The 18665-nt window shown below is 40.5% G+C and overlaps 1 long non-coding RNA gene across 9 annotated transcripts in view; it reads right to left on the bottom strand.

Annotated features, from left to right (window-relative positions):
• The window catches only part of LOC106510382 (uncharacterized), a 331715-nt gene that overhangs the window by 295676 nt on the left and 17374 nt on the right, over positions 1-18665 (bottom strand). The gene's annotated exons all lie outside the window — the stretch shown is intronic.

Genomic DNA, 18665 nt, shown 5'->3' with positions numbered 1-18665 from the left:
CACCGTGTCATTAACAAGGCTTGTTTTCCTGGTTCCTTTCTGCAGTTACCAACACATAAAGTCAGAGTTCCCTTGTGGCGCTGTTAGTCAAGGAACCGGCCTTATCACTGCAGTGGCTTGGGTCGCTGGATTCAATCCCTGGCTTGGTGGGGGTTTCCACATGTCAGCCCCAATTAAAAAAAAAAAATGTTTTTTTAAATTAAAAAAAAAAAAGTTTACCTAACGTCTCCAACAAAGGCATTAAGGAAGCCATTCCTGCCAGGCTGTCAGAAGAAAAGGAGCAAAATTTTTCACTACAGGTTGCTAGAAGGTGGGTTTATCCTTGCTCTTTTATGCACACTGCACACAGGCTCTGTAATGAGCATATGGTAAAAACCGTTTCATCCGGGCTGAGATGTCATACTGACTTGGTCCAACACATTAGGTTTTATAGCTGATCTTTGCACATTGTTAACAAATACTGTGAAATCCGGGAACCCTGCTTTTAAACAGCTGTGAGAATTCACTGACTTCTAATATCTCATCCTGAAAGAGGAGAATGGTTAATGAGAGCCAATCTGAGCACTTTCTGAAAACTTAATTTTGAAGTTATGGGCCCTAATAAAGATACATTAGCACCTAGTTGATACACTCTCTAAATTTTACTTTCAACAATTGAAATCACCGCATCTCACTTTCCGCCTGAGACCAGGTGGCTTCTGTTGGTACACTGATGTTTTCAAAGAGTTTTAAAACATACTGCAGCCTTTTTTGTTTTATTCAGGATGTCCTTTGTTCAACATTCATTGGCTAATAAAGCTCAATCTTTTGAATTCACCTTTTTAAAAATAGCCCCATTTTCGGAAAGAAATGATGAGCCACTACTAAATGCTTACAGTGCATAATGCAATAGACACAAGGTATTCTGATATTTGTTGTCTCTGAAAACAATCACAAACACACACACACATCACACACACAACCAAAAATCGGAATTGCCTGCCAAGTACCTCCTAACTGATCATTGTCCCCAACATTGGAAGGTAAAAGACATATTATAGGGTCCATGAAACCAGTCATGATGCTGAATTAACAGTTCCTGTTTCTGAAGCATCACGTAATTCTTTCATACATCATCCTAACAGTGGTTTGGCTTTTTAGAAATCCTTGGACATTCTGAATCAAATTTCGAAGTCTATAAAATTTTAGTTTAAGTTTAATGTTCTCATATCAGGGATAAGAAAAACCAAGATCTAACAAGATTAAATCACTTGCCTAAAATCAAACTAATATCAGTGAGTGAGTAAGTAATGCTTGTTGTGTTTACTGTGTGTCAGGTGCTATGCTAAATATTTCACATGGATCACCTCATGTGTACCTCAAAACGACCTGGGAGAAATGTAATTATCAGTCAGTATGAGTGTTGCATTGCTGCTTAACAAATCACCACAAACTTAGTGGTTTAAAACAACACAGATTTATTATGTTAAAGTTTCCATGGGTCAGGGATCTGGCACATTTGTCTAGATTCTCTGCTCAAGATTCCATAAGGCCAGAATCAAAGTGTCAGCTGGCTGTATTCTCATCCAGAGGCTCGACTAGGGGAAAAAAAAAAATCTGCTTTCAAGATTTGTGATTAAGGTCCTACTTTCCTGCCAGCTGTTTTCACCTTGGGTAGAAAATGGAAATTTTTGAAAGTCTGAATTTCATTTTTATTTTTTAGAAATCCAAGGACTCAATAGCTCACACAAACTCTAAGCTAAAGCATTTATCTCTGAATTTGTACATGTGGGTCTCTTTTACTTTTAAATATTCACTCCCTATTGCATAAATTATTTCTGTTTCCTATTTGTGCAGCTATTATTTAGGTGCATATACTTGTATATTGTAATGGAAAGTTATCTGCCTCATCATTTAGTAAGCACCCAGTTTCACATTTCTCTGCAGATCTAAATAGGCTAGACCAACAAGTGTTTATGGATGTATGAAACATGCATTAAATAAACAAAGGAGCAATCTTGTAAAATCAGCCTGTGAATTAACACTTTTAATACATAAATATTACTTGTAATATGTACTTTTAGTATAATGAATTTTTTTTTTTTTTTTTGGTCTTTTTTAGGTCTGCACCCACAGCATATGGATGTTCCCAGGCTAGGGTCAAACCAGAGCTACAGCTGCCAGCCTACCCCACAGCCACAGCAATGCCAGATCCGAGCCGTGTCTGCGACCTACACCACAGCTCATGGCAACGCCAGATCCTTAATCCCAGGCCAGGGATTGAACCCGCAACCTCATGGTTCCTAGTTAGATTCGTTTCTGCTGTGCCACGACAGGAACTGCACTACAATGCATTCTTTTAATTATGTAAGGACAAGGATAAAAGCATTTTAAGGATGAGAGGCAAAGAAAGTTCCCTAAAGGTTTGGGATATACTCTATTACTCTTACTCTGGAGCACTCTTGCCTGCTCCTTAGCCCCCAACCCCAAACCCTGGAATCAAATTCTATTCATCTTTCAGATCCCATTTCAACTTAGACTGCACAAAGATTTCCCTTGGCCTAATTCTAGGGTAAATGCTCCTCCTAAGGAACTCTAAATTGTCCTAGCATAGTACTTATTATATTGTGTCATAATTACCTATTTTCAAATCCGTTTTCAAATTTTCCAAATACGTAGGCTACAAAAAGTGCTTCTTGGGGAGAGGAGGTGGGGGGAGAGGGGAGTGGGAGCATCTTTATCTTATTCTCCATTATATCCTCAGCATCTAGTGCCATATCTGGTACCTAGTCATACAGATTAAATGTGTGTTAAATAATTGGATTACTTTGAGCCTGGTACCCAAAAGAACCCCAGAATCTGACAGAGCTAAAAGGAAATCATCAGTTCTTTGATCCATCCAGAACCCCTGAGGGTAAAGATGGGCTTCCAGAAATCAGCCACAGCGGAGTTCTGTCTAGTTAACCCTTTCCAATCATTCTGAGCAACATTATTGGGCACCTTCCATCTGATGGCAGGACTGCCACCAGGCAACGGCGCTCAGCAGAGGTGGTCCGGGGCCTGTGGTGCTGCTGGTGAAAGCACACCTCGACCTGGCCTCCATCGACGTCATCCCCCCGTGCTCCCGGACATCCCCGCTCCCCCAGAAGGGAAGCAAGAAGGGGCTGCAGGAGACTCAAAGAGGAAAGTGCAGCATCCGCTCTGGACACACAGCCCTCGGAAGGCACAGTTTGAGAGATAAAGGACAACACTGAACGAAGCATTTCACTGGGGTTATCAGATCAACGAAAAACATCAACAGTTTGATTTAAAAGCTATATTATCTGATGACAGAAACTTGTAACAGCCAAAGGTTAAGTGTAGTGTGACACCCATAATTTACCAACTGAAATTATCTTGTCTTTTTATACTTTCTTTTAAAGAACTTCAAGGGAATAATATTTGGCTTGGGTTTAAACTCTAGCCAACTCTAAATATTGCTCTACAGTATTTATAAATTGTTCTAATGTTATTTTTTTTTTCACCTTATGTCCTCCTAGACAGACGACAATATACATACAACCAAGTAAAATCAAGTTATTCAGTAAGATATGGTCCAACCTTAAAGAATCCAATAATTCAAGTTATCTCTGGAAGCCAGTTACCAGCAGGGCAGCATAGTGGACAGGTTTGTGTTGTGTCAAATTCCTCCAAAAGCTCAGCGGCCATTAGCCGCTAAAAGCATTTTATAAGCACTCTTTAAATATTTTGTTAATATTGGAATTCCCTTTGCGGCTCAGCAGGTTAAGGGCCCAACATTGCCTCTGTGAGGATGTGGGTTCAATCCCTGGCCTCCTCGGTGGGTTAAGGATCCAGTGTTGCCCTAAGCTATGGCATAGGTCACAGATGCAGCTCAGATCCAGTGTTGCCATGGCTGTGGCATAGGTTGCAGCTGCAGCTACAATTTGACCCCTATCCAAGACATTTCAATGCCCCAGGTGCAGCCGTAAATTATGTATATGAATATATATATTTAATATCATTTGGGAATAACATGTGAATAAAGAATAGTTTTTTAGAGAGCCAGTTCAGGGAAAGCACAATAAGGAAAAATCCAATGCTTTGACTTCATGGTGGGACATCCTTCATAAATTTAGATATTTGGGTCAGGAATGATTTATCCTACAGATCATCTAGGTCCTTGGTCCAGGGATTTTGCAAACCAGTTTATGTTGGACATATCATCCTGCTTATGAAAAATATGGAAATTAGAGGGGCCCGGCCCAACAACAATGCAGATTTTAATTTTTAAGATGCTTGAAGGAATTAAGGTAGAAGGTGTGTGTTACTTAGCAGAACCTAGGTGTTTACTTAAAGCTAGAGGTATCTCTCATTACTTTTCCTAAACAGAAGTAGAAAAAGAAAAGAAACTGAGGAGCAGTGGGACAGATCTTTTTCAAGGAGAGAGGAGTTTGCTTACATTGCCCACATATATAAATCTCTATAGCTGTGGTTCTGGAGCAAGTATTCAAAAAAGTCAACAAATAGATTTCAACTAAAACATTGGTAGATCCCATTATGACTCAGCGGTAACAAACCCGAGTAGTATCCATGAGGACTCGGGTTTGATCCCTGGCCTTGCTCAGTGGGTTAAGGATCTGGCATTGCTGTGGCTGTGGTGTAGGCTGGCAGCTGTAGCTCCAATTTGACCTCTAGGCTGGGAACTTCCATATGCTGTGGGTGTAGCTCTAAAAAGATAAAGAAATAAATGAAACATTGCCAGGTTCTACATCAAACAATGTGCTGAGAAACACATGCCAAATATTTGCCATTGCAGAACGAGGTATAGGGCTTTCTTAAACCCATACAATCTTTGAATCAAGTCATCATTTAATAATAGAAAGCACCTTGGCACCTTGGCCCCACTAGGCTGGAGGGAACTTCTGGGCCCCAGTGTCTTACTTTTGGTCTCCCCCTCCTCTCCTTTCTGTTTATCTTTCTTCCTCATTTATCTTTTAAGGTCCAACCCAAACTTGAACTTCCTCAGAAACCTTCCTCACAATTCCAGCCCCTACCCATTCATTACTCTCTCTTCAGAATCTTTATTACATGTACAATGCATATGTTCGCATTTTATTAGCTATTGTATTGTTTTCTAGCAAAAGCCTAATTTCAGTAAAATGACTAGGCTATGCATTTCTCCCATGGTACATTACAAAGCTCAGCACCCTGTTAGTCGCACAATATGTACTATGTAAATGCTTGATCTTATATTAAAAAGGAGGTTGTGAATGCCAAGCTGTTGTATGACTGCTCTCAGAATTATCAAGATCCAGTTTATCTTTTTTTTTTTCCGTTTTTTTTTTTTTGTCTTTTTAGGGCTCCACATGCAGCATACGGAAGTTCCCAGGCTGGGAGTCAAATCGGAGCTGCAGCTGCTGGTCTACACTACAGCCACAGCAACGGGGATTCAAGCCACGTCTGTGACCTATGCCGCAGTTCACAGCAGCACCAGATCCTTAACCCACTGAGCAAGGCCAGGGATCAAACCCTCATCCTCATGAATGCTAGTCAGGTTCCCAACCCACTGAGTCACAATGGGAACTCCAGAGATCCAGTTTATCTTAATATGGTCATTCATATAGCAACCTACAGACAAGGTGCAACAAAAAGAATAACATGGCCTCTCTTCTCAAAGGAATTGATTTGGCAAAGCAATGACAAAGTAAAGCAAACTCACTTTTTAAGTTAGGACCGTATTTTCCAAATGACATCAAAGACTTTGCTTTTGCATCTAATACCTCTGGTCTCACAGAGACCCCCACAACCTGCCGACCACATTCTTCGTGCCAAGTTTCCGTCCTGAATATCCCCAGCTGTTATTGATGGATATAAACAAGACTTGCCTTGAGGCTCATGGAATCCAGTTATTAGGGCTACAGTTTATCTCCTCAGCTGGGAGAAGGCAAGTCCTCCTCAGGACTGGAATGCTATGCAGGATGTGGGGAATAACGTCCATCCCACAGGGCTACTTTTAGAGGTTTAACCATGGTGATGGGTGGTGATGGGTCCCTAAGTGGACCCCTTAATACCACGGAGGAGGCACTCAGTAAATGGAGAAAGCATTGAGATTATTAGAATCTTGATGTATTTGCCCCTTCCCAACCTTAGCATTGACGTCTTAGGAATCCAGTTTGTTCTGCTGCTTCTTAGCACTTTTTCTTACAGAGTTTGTTCTTGTCAGTGCCATTCCCCAACCCTCTTCCAGGGGATGTGGTGTCCAGCCTATCAATCATCCAGTGCTGAGATCATGGAATACAAGTACCATGACTGACCTTTTCCCAATAAACTAGTTCACATCTAACAGAGGCCACTCTTAGTCAAGTTTTCACACTCTTATTTGTCCTTCTTTCTGGCAAGCTGCTTTTGTGTCTTTGGACCTTTTAAAAACCCCATCACTTTGAAAAAAAGAACTAATAAAGAAATGTGCTTGAGCTGTTTTTTGTTATTCTGTGTAAGATCAGATGGAATGGAGGCAGAAATTTAAATTGATGGATGAAATGAATCAATGAGGCTTGGAAAGTACCTGTTGATACCAATTCTACAATCATCCCTCAGTATTCATGAGGTATTGGTTGCAGGACCCCAGTGGACACCAAAATCTGAGGATGTACAAGTCCCTTATGTTAAATGGCATAGAATTTACATACAATCCACACACATCCTCCCATATATACTTTAAAGCATCTTTAGATTACTTATAATACCTAATACAATGTATTGGTACATGAACAGTTTTAAAGACAATGTAAATGCTGTGTAAATAGTTGTCATGGCCCAGCAAGTTCGAGTTTTGCTTTTTGGAACTTTCTAAAATTTTTTGCCCCGAGTATTTTCAATCCATGGTTGATTGATTGATTCTGAGGATGCCAAACCCGAGGATATGGAGGGCCGACTGCATTCTTTCATGCTCTCCTCCCCACTCATTTTCTTCTTCCCATTGCTATTAAGCTTTGAGAAATGAAATATGCAAATTCAGTGTTTCTAATTTAAAAAATAAGAGTTGTACTAAGAAGTTACATTATGACAAGAAGGGAAAGTGTCCTGCAGGCATTATTTCCTCACTCCAGAATATCATCATTTCTTATCCAGATTCTCTGCCAAGAAAGACGTTTTTCTTGTGCCTGACTTATATCTCAATCTATGTGCCACTTAAGGATGAAGGAACATTTACTTAGGGCTCATTTGGTGTCTAATTTTAATAGTAACTTTTTCTGATACCAAATAAGGTAAAGAACTTCAATTAAAAACAAAAAATTTCTGTCTTGGAATTAAGACAAATTAAATTTTAATTCTTATAGTCTGGTTCCACTTTCTAAGATTTGTGTAGTCTTCACGTAATTTCCCAGCTAGTCCTACCTTATTTCTCTTTGCTCCTTTTAACTGCCTAATAACGTAGGGAACACAATATTCTCAACAGAAGTCTTACAGCAGTTAAATGCAAGCTATCCTCTTGATAATGTTTTTTATTGTGTTGAATTTGCTCTTCTCCAGAGAACCAAACAAATGAATAAACACTACTGGTAGGTTGGAGTTTACTAAACTTCATTGATGTTTGGTTTATGATGTCTCCTCAGCCCCTCCCCTATTCAAGGGCATCCAGCAAGAATTTGTGAGATCCTGCTGTATGCCTCAAGCATATGTAAGAAAAAGTAAGACATAATTCCTAACCATCAGGACCAGATAGTCTACTTGGGATTTATTTATTTCTCTCCTGTGCAAAGCACTATATTAAGGCGTGTTCACAAAGCAACAGTTGAATAACCGTCCTCAACAGAACCCCAGGGCTTAAGAGAAAAGACTTTGGATTCAGTCCTGTCTAGGTTCAATGACAGTAATCAGCCGCTTGGTCTGCCAGACCCACTATCCTCTTCTAATTTTCTAAGTTAACCAGTTCCAACCATGTCCCATGAAAGGCATAGCCCTAATTTACGGTATGACCCTACCTGCCCCCAACAAGTACTACTTGAGTCCATTGTGGATACTTGACCATTCTTGTGCTCCTCTCCCTCTCTCCAATCTCTCTCTGTCTCTCTCATACACATACACACACACACACATACACATTCTTGAACTAAGACTACAGTTAAATTTCAGTGGGCACTGGACCTGTGAGGTCACTTATAGACAAGGCAAAGTCAAATATGAGGAGGAGGTGAAGACAGAATGAATATTGTGGGTACCCTGCAAAAATGGCTAAGATTTTTCCAATCCCTCTAAGGATCAAAGAGTGAACATTTGTGGTTGTGGCTGTTTCACATTCATTCCGCTTCCTTTGATACTGAACATTCTTCCCCTAAGTTCCAGAGGTCTTACCTCTGGACACAGTCTGAGGAACATGCAGATGACCCACGTTAAGTCACATACTCCACTTGGGAATTTGAATATTGAACAAGAAGATTGAAAATGTTTATTTTTCAGCTTCCTCTTGAGAAAATCTTAACGTATTTTCTGCAACTTCACCCAGAAACGTTCCAGTTGGCTCTTTGAGCCACCTAATATCCTCCTAAAAATTTGTCTTTATTACTAAAGGTCACCAGTTAGTTTCTATTGCTTTCACCAAAGCATATTTTAGCAAAGCATGCAAACTCCCCTTCTGTATTCTCCTTCCAGAGTACAAAGTTTTTTCTGAGAGATACTGCCAGCCTGCACTCCATTTCCAAGTACCCTGCTACCCTTCTGTGTTTGTGTAAATAGTTGTCATTTAGAGAATCTGAATGGCAGTGATTTGTGACATTTTCAGACCCAAGTGATTAAGAAGTAGGTGTGCCTTCTCCACCTTGTCTTTCTTCCTGTGTGGGTAGAGCAGGTGTTGACAAGGTAGGGCCCCCTTGGACACCATGTGTTGAAATGGTAGCACCTCCATCAGCTTGGATCCCTGAATAACTGTGTGGACCAGAATGCTACCTCCTCCCTTGCCTTCTCATGACTCTTCCCTCCAAGAGGGTACCTCCTAACCTTTTTGGAATTCAAGAGAAATTTCCATTGTGTTAAGCCCCAGAGATTTCAAATTTTATCTATTGCAGCAGCTGGCATTACCTTAACTGATAGAAGCCCTAGCCAATACAAATGGAAATATGGAAGTGTTTTTATTAGGCTTTTGAAGACTCTGCAACAACTGGGGAAAGCCTATTTGGCAGGGACTAGAGTCATCTGACACTTCCCTCAGTGATCCAGCTGTCAGGAAGCCAGACACAGACCCTCCCACTTGCTCTACCCCCACTCCATTCTCTCCTTACCAACAGAAAATGACATTTTCTCTCCTCAGCGACAAGCTGTTCAAGATGAATTAAGTTCTGAGGTCAGTGTTGCCTTACTAATGACATCATGGAGAAATTCTAGCACTTCTGTCTTCCAACTACTTTCAGAGCCTTCAAAGGGACTCTGAGTCGGAAAGATGCAGGTTAAACACACCCAAACAAAGAAGCAAAAAAAAAAAAAAAAAAAAAAAAAAAAAAAATGTATCCTCTGAGAGGGAAAAAGCTTGGGAAGAGAATGGAGAGCTCTGATTTCTATGAGTGTGTATGCTTGCGCAAGACTGAGAAATTAGGACATAGTCTTCAAAAGTTCTAAATTTTCCACACCTGATTACATTAACTATATTCAGTGAAATGTTTGTCCTAATTATTTTTGGCCTATAATTTCTTCAATTAAATAAATCACCCTATAGTAATTTGTAGTGTTGAGTCGTGTGTGTCTATGTATGTGTGTGTACAGAATCAAAATCAAAAGACTTATTAAGAGACTTCCCCTGCAGCACAGTGGTTAAGGATCCTGCATTGTCTCTTCAGGGCACAGGTTCAATCCCCAGCCTGGCTCAGTGGGTTAAGGATCTGGCATTGCTGCAGCTGTGGTGTAGGTTGAAGCTGCAGCTCAGATTCAGTCTCTGGCCCAGGAACTTCCATATGCTGCAGGTGCAGCCATAAAATTAAATAAATAAAGACCTGTTGAGTATTGTCTGGGCACCTGGTCAGTACCTCTCCCTCAGCCTGACCCTTCAGCCCTGGGCCTCACTGCTTGGCATTCTTTGGAGGTCATTTGTAGGAGAGAAGGGAGCAGGATCCATGTAAGCACAAGCCCTTTCAAACCTCAGATCTGCCATTAGCCATGTATACAATCCATAACCTCCCTGTGACAACTTCCCTGGCTGAAGAGTGAAGCTGAGATACTCTCCTGACCTCCCCGAAATAGAGATGAGGAAAGACTATTCCAAAATGAAGGAGTGAGTACTTATCCTGCGGCAGAGATCAGGGCCGTGCAGGGCTGGGAATCAAGGTGCTACACCTCCTCCCACTTTGTGTGGCCTAGTGGTCATTGTCCTAACGCTTCTGACTTCTTACCAACTTTTAGCTGTGGAGAGAATCCAAAAGTGAGTCTACTTCTCCCAGTGTCCTAAACCATAATAAAGAGAAACAAAGCAAATTATATACCCTGGCTGGTTTGCCGTGCTCACTCTACCCAAGCTACTTTGTGCCAGGAAATCTGTATAGTGGATAGATTTCAGTATTGGATCTATGGCAAATATCATGCTTTGCCTGGGACCAAGCCACTTCTTCATGAAGTCTTAATGCAGATGACGTCCATATTTTTGACAAGCCTTTTCCACTGTCTTGTTGATTCCAATTTCAGCCATCAACCCTCATACGTCAGTGTTTTGTGAGGCTCTCTTAGAACTCAGTTGGGGAAATTACAAACACAGCCCCATTATCTTCCCTCCAGATAGTGCCCTGGAAAGTACTCTCCTGTTAGGTCCAAATTAACCAAGTCAAATACCCTTGGATTTCTGGAGGGACCACTTCATGATTACAACTGTTCTCTCTCGGAGTTCCCGTGGTGGCACAGTGGTTATCGAATCCGACTAGGAACCATGAGGTTGCGGGTTCAGTCCCTGCCCTGGCTCAGTGGGTTAACGATCCGGCGTTGCCGTGAGCTGTGGTGTAGGTTGCAGACGCGGCTCGGATCCCGCGTTGCTGTGGCTCTGGCGTAGGCCAGTGGCTACAGCTCCAACTCGACCCCTAGCCTGGGAACCTCCATATGCCGCGGGAACGGCCCAAGAAATAGCAAAAAAAAAGACAAAAAAAAACTGTTCTCTCTCAAGTGTAGTTTACCTTTACAAAGTTTTTTGCAAATATCCTTCTCTTCAGAGCATAGAAGCCTACAGTGGTCTTTTTATTTTTGCAATGATTTTTTTTCCTGCCCTTTCCATAATGTGGCCCTGAAATATTTACAGCAAGTTTTATATTCCATTACTAGGGATTTGCAAGTTTCTGGCCATATATATATAGAGAGAGATGGATATAGATATAGGTATAGATATAGATATCTTCCATTTCTATCAGTGAGGAAAATGGTATTTGCAAAATTCTTACTTGTGAGGTTGGTATTTAGAGTTAAGACATTTGGGGAAAAGACTGTTACCATAAAAAAATAAAGTGACTTACATTAACTATGTGTGATTATGTGTTTGATTTTGTCTAGATCTTAAGATACCAGGTTCTTAAAAGAGCTTAAGAAATATTATCTGATGATAACTTTGATGATTTGGAAGCAAATTACACATTCTAGAACAAGATATAAATTCTTGTCCCCTGAATGCCGTAATGTCTCCTTTTAAACTACCCTGTCAAGACCCATTTGTAACCTTCTTAGTGGGTTCATAATTCTTTGTTCTTACTTGGAGATTTCCTACCCATTAGGGACTATAAATTAAAGCACACCAAGATAACCATTTGAGGAACATAGTTCCATTATGAAAGCCTCTTGGATAATACCCAGTATCCTTGTTTCCAATTCTTATAAAGAGTTCTTTTCTTTCTCCAAAACCTCAAAGCCCCAGTTCACCTAATTGGTCAATGCCCCATACATTTTCCATTTTCTAACACAAATATCCTTTGAAGTGATAAGATTAAAAGTCATATGTACATTTTTCCCCTTCAACCTAAAGGGTTATGGTTCTCTATGAAGTTTAATAGTATGTAAGGTTTTAACACACATCATCACCAAGCTGTTAAATCAATACCTGGAAAGGGCCAAGATTTAACTTTGAAGAATTTCCTTTGAATTTCAGTTACAAACCTCAGAAGAAAAATAGTTTGAAAGACTGCTATAGCATATATACCCTGTTCAGTCTGATCTTTTTGCCTCATTTCAATCAGTGCTGTGTGGAAAAGTACCTAGAGAAAGGAAAAAGGAAGGAAGGAAAGAAGAAAGGGAGGGAGGGAAGAGAGGAGAGCAGAAGGAAGGTGGGAGGAGAAGGGAGGGAGGAGGCGGAAGGGAGAGAAGAGAAAGCAGGAAGAGAAGGAAGGGAAAAGGCAAAGAAGGGAAAGAAGGAAAAGAGAGAGGGAGGGAGAGGAAGGGAGGGAGGAAGAGGAAGATAATTGTCTAAGTTGTCAGAAAATTGACTTGTTTCGCCTTTCCTTAGACCAACGAGAAGGGAAGCTCTTTGCCTTCTCCCATGATTTCCCAGTGCTGCCCAGCACCGTGGAGACCATGGAGAAATGTCCCAGCAGCAATGCAGCATCTTCTGAATCACCACATTGTGGAGCAGAAAAAAATTAACTCTTTTGTTCTACAAGGGGAAAAAACAGATGTTGTGCGCATCCACAAGCCTATTCTTCTCTCCATGGATATGGAATAGACTCTCCCAGCCCAGATAAGAGAGTCTGGCTGCTCCGATTCAACAGCATAAAATGTATGAAACTTGCCAGATTATACTCTGAGTTTGAACGATCAGTGTTCTACCATTTTTGTGCTTCTGTCTACCTATGGTTGGCCCTCCATATCCGTGAGTTTCCATCTGAGGTTGGTTGATCCAGACATAGGACCCTCGGACACACAGAGAGGACTGTATTTGGCCATTCTTTGTAAGGCTCGCGCATCCACGCTTTGGGTGTATACTGGGGTCCTAGAACCAATCCCCTGTGTATACAGAGGGGGGAGCCATGCACAATTCCATTCACACGGTGGAATTTAGCTAAACAAAATCTTTTGTCTGAGTGGTGATCGTGTAATAAGCTCAATTTCCATAAACCAGACAAGAAAATGAATCTCACAGCTTAGCTCTTCTGTTGCACATAGATATCATGTAAGCGGTTAGGTTGAATTTTACACTTTTGAGCTTGTAACCCAGTCCTTGTAATTCTGCCTGCAGTAGCTTTGCTCCAACACACAAACATAGTAAGGACATGAGCATTTCTTCATGGAAAAGACTATTTGCTACATTACTGAGTTCCATTTCTTCACATCCCCAGACCAAGGGGAACCGGGGCTCTGCAAGTATGCTAATATTGGTTATCTGAGTGTGTAGGAAAGGATTTGCTGAGAGGTCACTGACTTTTCCATTCCTACTCACCATACTGACTAAAACAACACATTCATCTCCTCCAAATGCATTCCTCCTGTTGCCTGGACTTTAAAAAGTCACTGGGTATTAATATGTTTGGCCCTATTTTTCTGGCAAAATAGACTCTCTGAGCTCCACTCTGGAAGAAATCTTTTTTTTTTTTTTCTTGCCTTCTGGCAGTCTGTAAATAGGTTAAATCAACTCATACATTTTTTAAAAGTCAATGTTTAACTGTTACACTGAAATTCTTATGTTCAGAAATGATGCAGAACATGTCCTGACTTTTGAGTTCAAAAATAGGTAATTTTGTTTTACATTTTAAGAAAAGTCTTTTAAAATACAATTCAAGCATAATTTCGTCTATGTTGCGTTAGCTTTTGGCTACATTACTTTAGTGAGAAATAAAATTTAAAAGCTTCATCGAAGCAGAGAATTAATTTTTAATGGGGGAAAAAAAAGGAGCAATAATCTAAGAACATACATAGTCTGTAAACATCAATAATTACAAATACTACAAGAGCTATTCTTTTCATCACTAAAAACAAGCTAATTATTCAACATCTTCAAAATTATTAATTTTTTCTTTTTTCCATCTGTAACCCAGCATCACATCTACTCCTTTCCTCCCAGTATATATTTCTGTCTGTTCTCTGAGTTACGGATGCCAGCCTCGTCGCAATGGAAGCAACTACATCTTCAGCCTGGTCCAGTACTAATAGAGCCTTGCCTCCAAGCCTGCAGGGAATGCAGGAAATGTGAGTCACAGGAGCTCAGGTTGGACCACTAATCTCATCACTGGGGCTGGAAGAGAAAATTCGTAACAATGCTAGGAGACAGACATGTCAGACTGACTGTACCCAGTTTGCTCACTTCCATAAAGTATCTTTCCACTCTAGGATGTGGGGAGGGGGGTGTGGCTTTTTTGTTTGTTTGGTTGGTTGGTTGGTTTTGGTGTGGGGGCTTGTTTTGGGGGGTTTGTTTGTTTGTTTTTCCCTAAATCAGTTGTGCAACTTCATGACTTGGCTTGGCCTGAAATTCCCCCACCCCCAGAAACCCAGCCACATTTCACCTAGGTTCTCCTTTGCCTTCCTTAAGGCTAAATCTTGATGTCTCTCTCTCTCAAAACTTTCCTGATTTTTCAGAACTAGACTAGGTATCCCATTCAGTGCTCCCAAGGCCGTTAATCCCTTTGTTGCTCAATTGTCTGCCTGGAGAATTCTTGAGTTCTGTGACATGGGGAGGGGACAGCAGAGGAAGAGTGTTTGATACATCGTTACTAAGTGAACAAAAAATCACAAATGTACCTCCCCATTTTCCTTTACTCTTCTCTCATCATCCATTCCTCGTCTTTCCCAGCTACTTTTATGGTCGTAAAGATAAGAGAATTGTAGAGAAAAAACACTAGATTTGGTCTTAGTAGCCCCAGAAGTCTTAACTCTATTACTGTACTATTTGTGCTGCCTTGGACTCAGTCTCCCCTTCAGCATCTTTCAGATTTATTGGGCATATAAAAACATAATATGCTAGGAAACAGCTTGTACACTTTAAAGTGTCATTCAAATGTAAAGGACTGTTAGAAGTATTATTTTTCCATACCCTCCAGTTGACTATAACACCTGCTATGGTTGGATGAAAGTTATCACCAAAATCATTTATATCTGTGACATTCAATCTCCTGAATGCATTGGCTGAGAACATAGGAACTGATGGAAGAGAACATGAGTTGGTGCCACAAATATCTGGAATTTGAAATCCAATTCAGTGGAGTTCCTGCTGTGGTACAATGGGATCGACACATCTTGGGAGTGATGGGAACACAGGTTCAATGCCCAGCCCAGCACAGTGGGTTAAGGATCCAGCATTGCCACAGCTGCAGCATAAGTCGCGACTGTAGCTTGATCTGATCTCTGACCTGAGAGTTCCATATGCCGGGGGGATAACCAAAAAGGGGGAAAAAAGAAATGAAATCCAACTCAAGAATCAAAGAATCAAGCATGGGTAAAAAGTCTACAAATAAATGCCAGAGAAGATATGGAGAAAAGGAACCCTCCTACACTGTTGGTAGGAATGTAAGAAGCCACAGCCACTATGGAAAATAGTATGGAGGTTTCTCAGAAAACTAAAAATAGAGCTACCATATAATCCAGCAATCCCACTCCTGGGCGTCTATCCAGACAAAACTGTAATTCAAAAAGATACACGCACCCCTATGTTCACAGCAGCACTATTCACAATAGCCAAGACATGGAAACTTAAATGTCCATCGACAGAAGAATGGATAAAGAAGATGTGGTACATATATACAATGTAATATTATTCAGCCATAAAAAGAACAAAATAATGCCATTTTCAGCAACATGGGTAGAACTAGAGACTCTCCTGCGGAGGGAAATAAATCAGAAAGAGAAAGACAAATATCGTATGATATCACTTTTATGTGCAATCTAAAATATAACCTAACTACAAGACAGAAACAGACTCATAGACAAGGAGACCAGACTCATGGTTGCCCATGGGGAGGGGCTTAGGGGAGGGATAGAGGGGGAGGTTGGGGTTAGTAGATGTTAGCTATTATAGATGGAGTGGATAAACATCAGTGTCCTACTATGCAGTACAGGGAACTATATTCAATATCCTGAGATAAACTATAATGGAAAAGAGTATTTTTTTTTTAAGTGTACGGAAAAAAAAAGAACCAAGAATGTGGCTCTGCTGGGCCCAAGGCCAGATTCCTTGGCCCCATCCTCAAAGCCCTCTGGACGCTGAACTTACCTGTTGGTCAGACTCAGACCTTTATTGCTCTCTACGTAAACACCATTGCCTTCTCTGAGCAATGCACCTGCTCCTGTGTCCCTCCCCACGGACTGTCCTTCCCCTTATCTAATGCCATTAATCCCAAGGACACATTTTAAGCTTCCTCCACTAAGTCACACATAGGTCCATCCGCTGTGGAAAATACATTCGTTCTGTCATTCATTCCATAAGAGTTTACTGGTCTCCTACTATGTGCAAAGCCCTGCTCTGGACATTGTGGGGAAAACCAAAATGAATGAGACCTGCTCCTTAGTCAAAGGGACTTATATTCAGGAAAGGAAGACACAGACTAAACAAAGAGCTATTATTTGATGTTGGGGGAGGTGGCGGCGGGGGTGGGGAAAGGAAAGTATTCTAAAGAGATTCAATTCACACACTGAGGCCGCATGAGAGAAGTAAGTGGTGATACTCTCTAATCAGGGCCACTGGGGAAGGCTTCACAGAGAAGGATCATTTGAGCTGGGCCTCGAAGGAGAGAAGCAAAGAAATTCTGCTCTTCTAAGCAAAGGGAAAACATGAGGAAAGGAACAGGGCCCATTTGGAGAACTCGGAATGGCTTAGCATAGGGTAGGCAGAAGGATGGAGTAGGACTTTAACCTGGAAAAGGTAAATTGCAGTCAAAAAGAAGTTTCTTGTGGTCCTGAGATGTACACAATTATTTTAGACAAGGTAAACACAGCCCTAACGTAAACTAAAGGGATAGTAAACGAACAGTCATTCTCCCAATAAGTATTATGTGGAACAACCTCAGTTGGGACTACGCCAGGGGCTGAAAAAAAACAGGAAGGCTGAAAGAGATTCTACCCTTAAGGAGACTGGCTGATAAACAAGTACTTACAATCCAGTGAGGCAGTGGAAATACAGAGTGCTAGCCCGGGCGGGAAGGGGGGTTGCCTGGGGAGGGATTGTAGTTCAGACCTTATGTTCCATAATCACTCTATCCCTAAAGATTAAACAGGACCCAGTTCAGAGTAGATATTTGATAAATATGTTGATTGAGTAAAAGAATTAACTAATTAACACAGTATAGAGTTACACCTAGTTGCAAATCAGGATTTACTATGCAAAGCCTGCTGTGGTATTGCAAAAAGGTAGCCTATTTAACACTTTCAGAAACAGACAAAGGTGACTTTTTCATCCCAAATGCTCTCATTTTCTATTTACCCACACACATTTACTCTTGTAATTTGCTAAACTTCCATTGTTGCCAACGGATCCAATTCAATACCTTCTCTTCTGTAAGACGTAGGTCCTAACACTGGACTTAATACAAAGTAGGTATTCAATAAAAATGTACTGGATGAATGGGTGGGTAGATGGATGAATGGACACATGGATGAATGGATGAATGGCTAGATGAAGGACTGAGTCATTCATCTATAAGAAGCCTAGATATATTGAATTAGTCCCACATAATTTTACCTCACTACATCGATTTTTCTGGTCCATTGAGGTGACTGAGAAAATGTCAACGAAATTTAACCACCATTTTAATCAAAGATGTATAAATGTTCATGAGCAGAATTATTGCTCTCATTAAAAGAAAAAAACAAAAATGCAACCTCCACAATTAAAATACCACCCAATGTATCATATGATAGTCCCATAAAGGGAGAGTGTTGAATAATTCAAGCACAATTAGGAAAGAATTGCCCACTAACAACTAACTATTAAAACTATGTGAGGGATTTTTTTCTCTTAAACATATGCTTCCTTGTTAAAAAAAAACACCCAGATATTCTCAAAGAGATCAATCTTAGACTCCTGGTTCATCCTAAATGCAAAACTTAGCTCTTATCAGTACAAAGCATCTGCTTTCCATACATGCCATTCTTTCAAAATTTCTTCAGATATCATATTTCGATGATATCTAAACTTGCCAAATATTCACAACTTAGAGGGACCAGCAATGAATTGCGTGACATTCGATTAGACCTCTAAAAAACTCAGATCTTAATGGTAATAACAATTTAATAAATGCATGTACCATGTATTGACATCTACTCTGTTTCACTCTTAGCTACCCACACGGAAAACATTATTTCTAACATTCACAATTTTTAATGCACTTACTGCTGTCACAAAAAATAATTCCTCAGACTTTCCAAACTAACCTTTGCTTAGAAATACCAGTAGTCATGGTGTAAACTGGTAAACCTTTCCAGAGGGCCCATAGACCGTTTCAAAAGTCTCTAATATTCCCTTTAACCCAGAAATTATAAAAATAAGAGCTCAACCTAAGAAAATAATTAGTGATAAGTGCAAAGTTTTCCTAAAAGGAAAAGTTATCCAAGGGTTTCATAGATGCAAAGTGTCAAAAAGAATCTTAAATGTCCAATAGCAGCCATGGGAGATTGTCCTATAAGAACATTTATGGATATTAATATCATAATCATGGTTTACAATGAAATGAAAGAAATATGTTATCAAACAGCACGTAAAATGAGCCAAGTGTATGCATAACACACAGTTACAGAGGGCCAGCAAGGAC

The sequence above is a fragment of the Sus scrofa genome, chromosome 5 (assembly GCF_054392235.1).
Source record: "Sus scrofa isolate SSC_HxYL_T2T_F1_AM1 chromosome 5, Sscrofa_HxYL_maternal_Yorkshire_Landrace_v2.0, whole genome shotgun sequence".
Taxonomy (NCBI): Eukaryota; Metazoa; Chordata; class Mammalia; order Artiodactyla; family Suidae; genus Sus; species Sus scrofa.
Note: the sequence above shows the minus strand (reverse complement) of the source record. Positions and strands in the feature narration are given on the sequence as shown.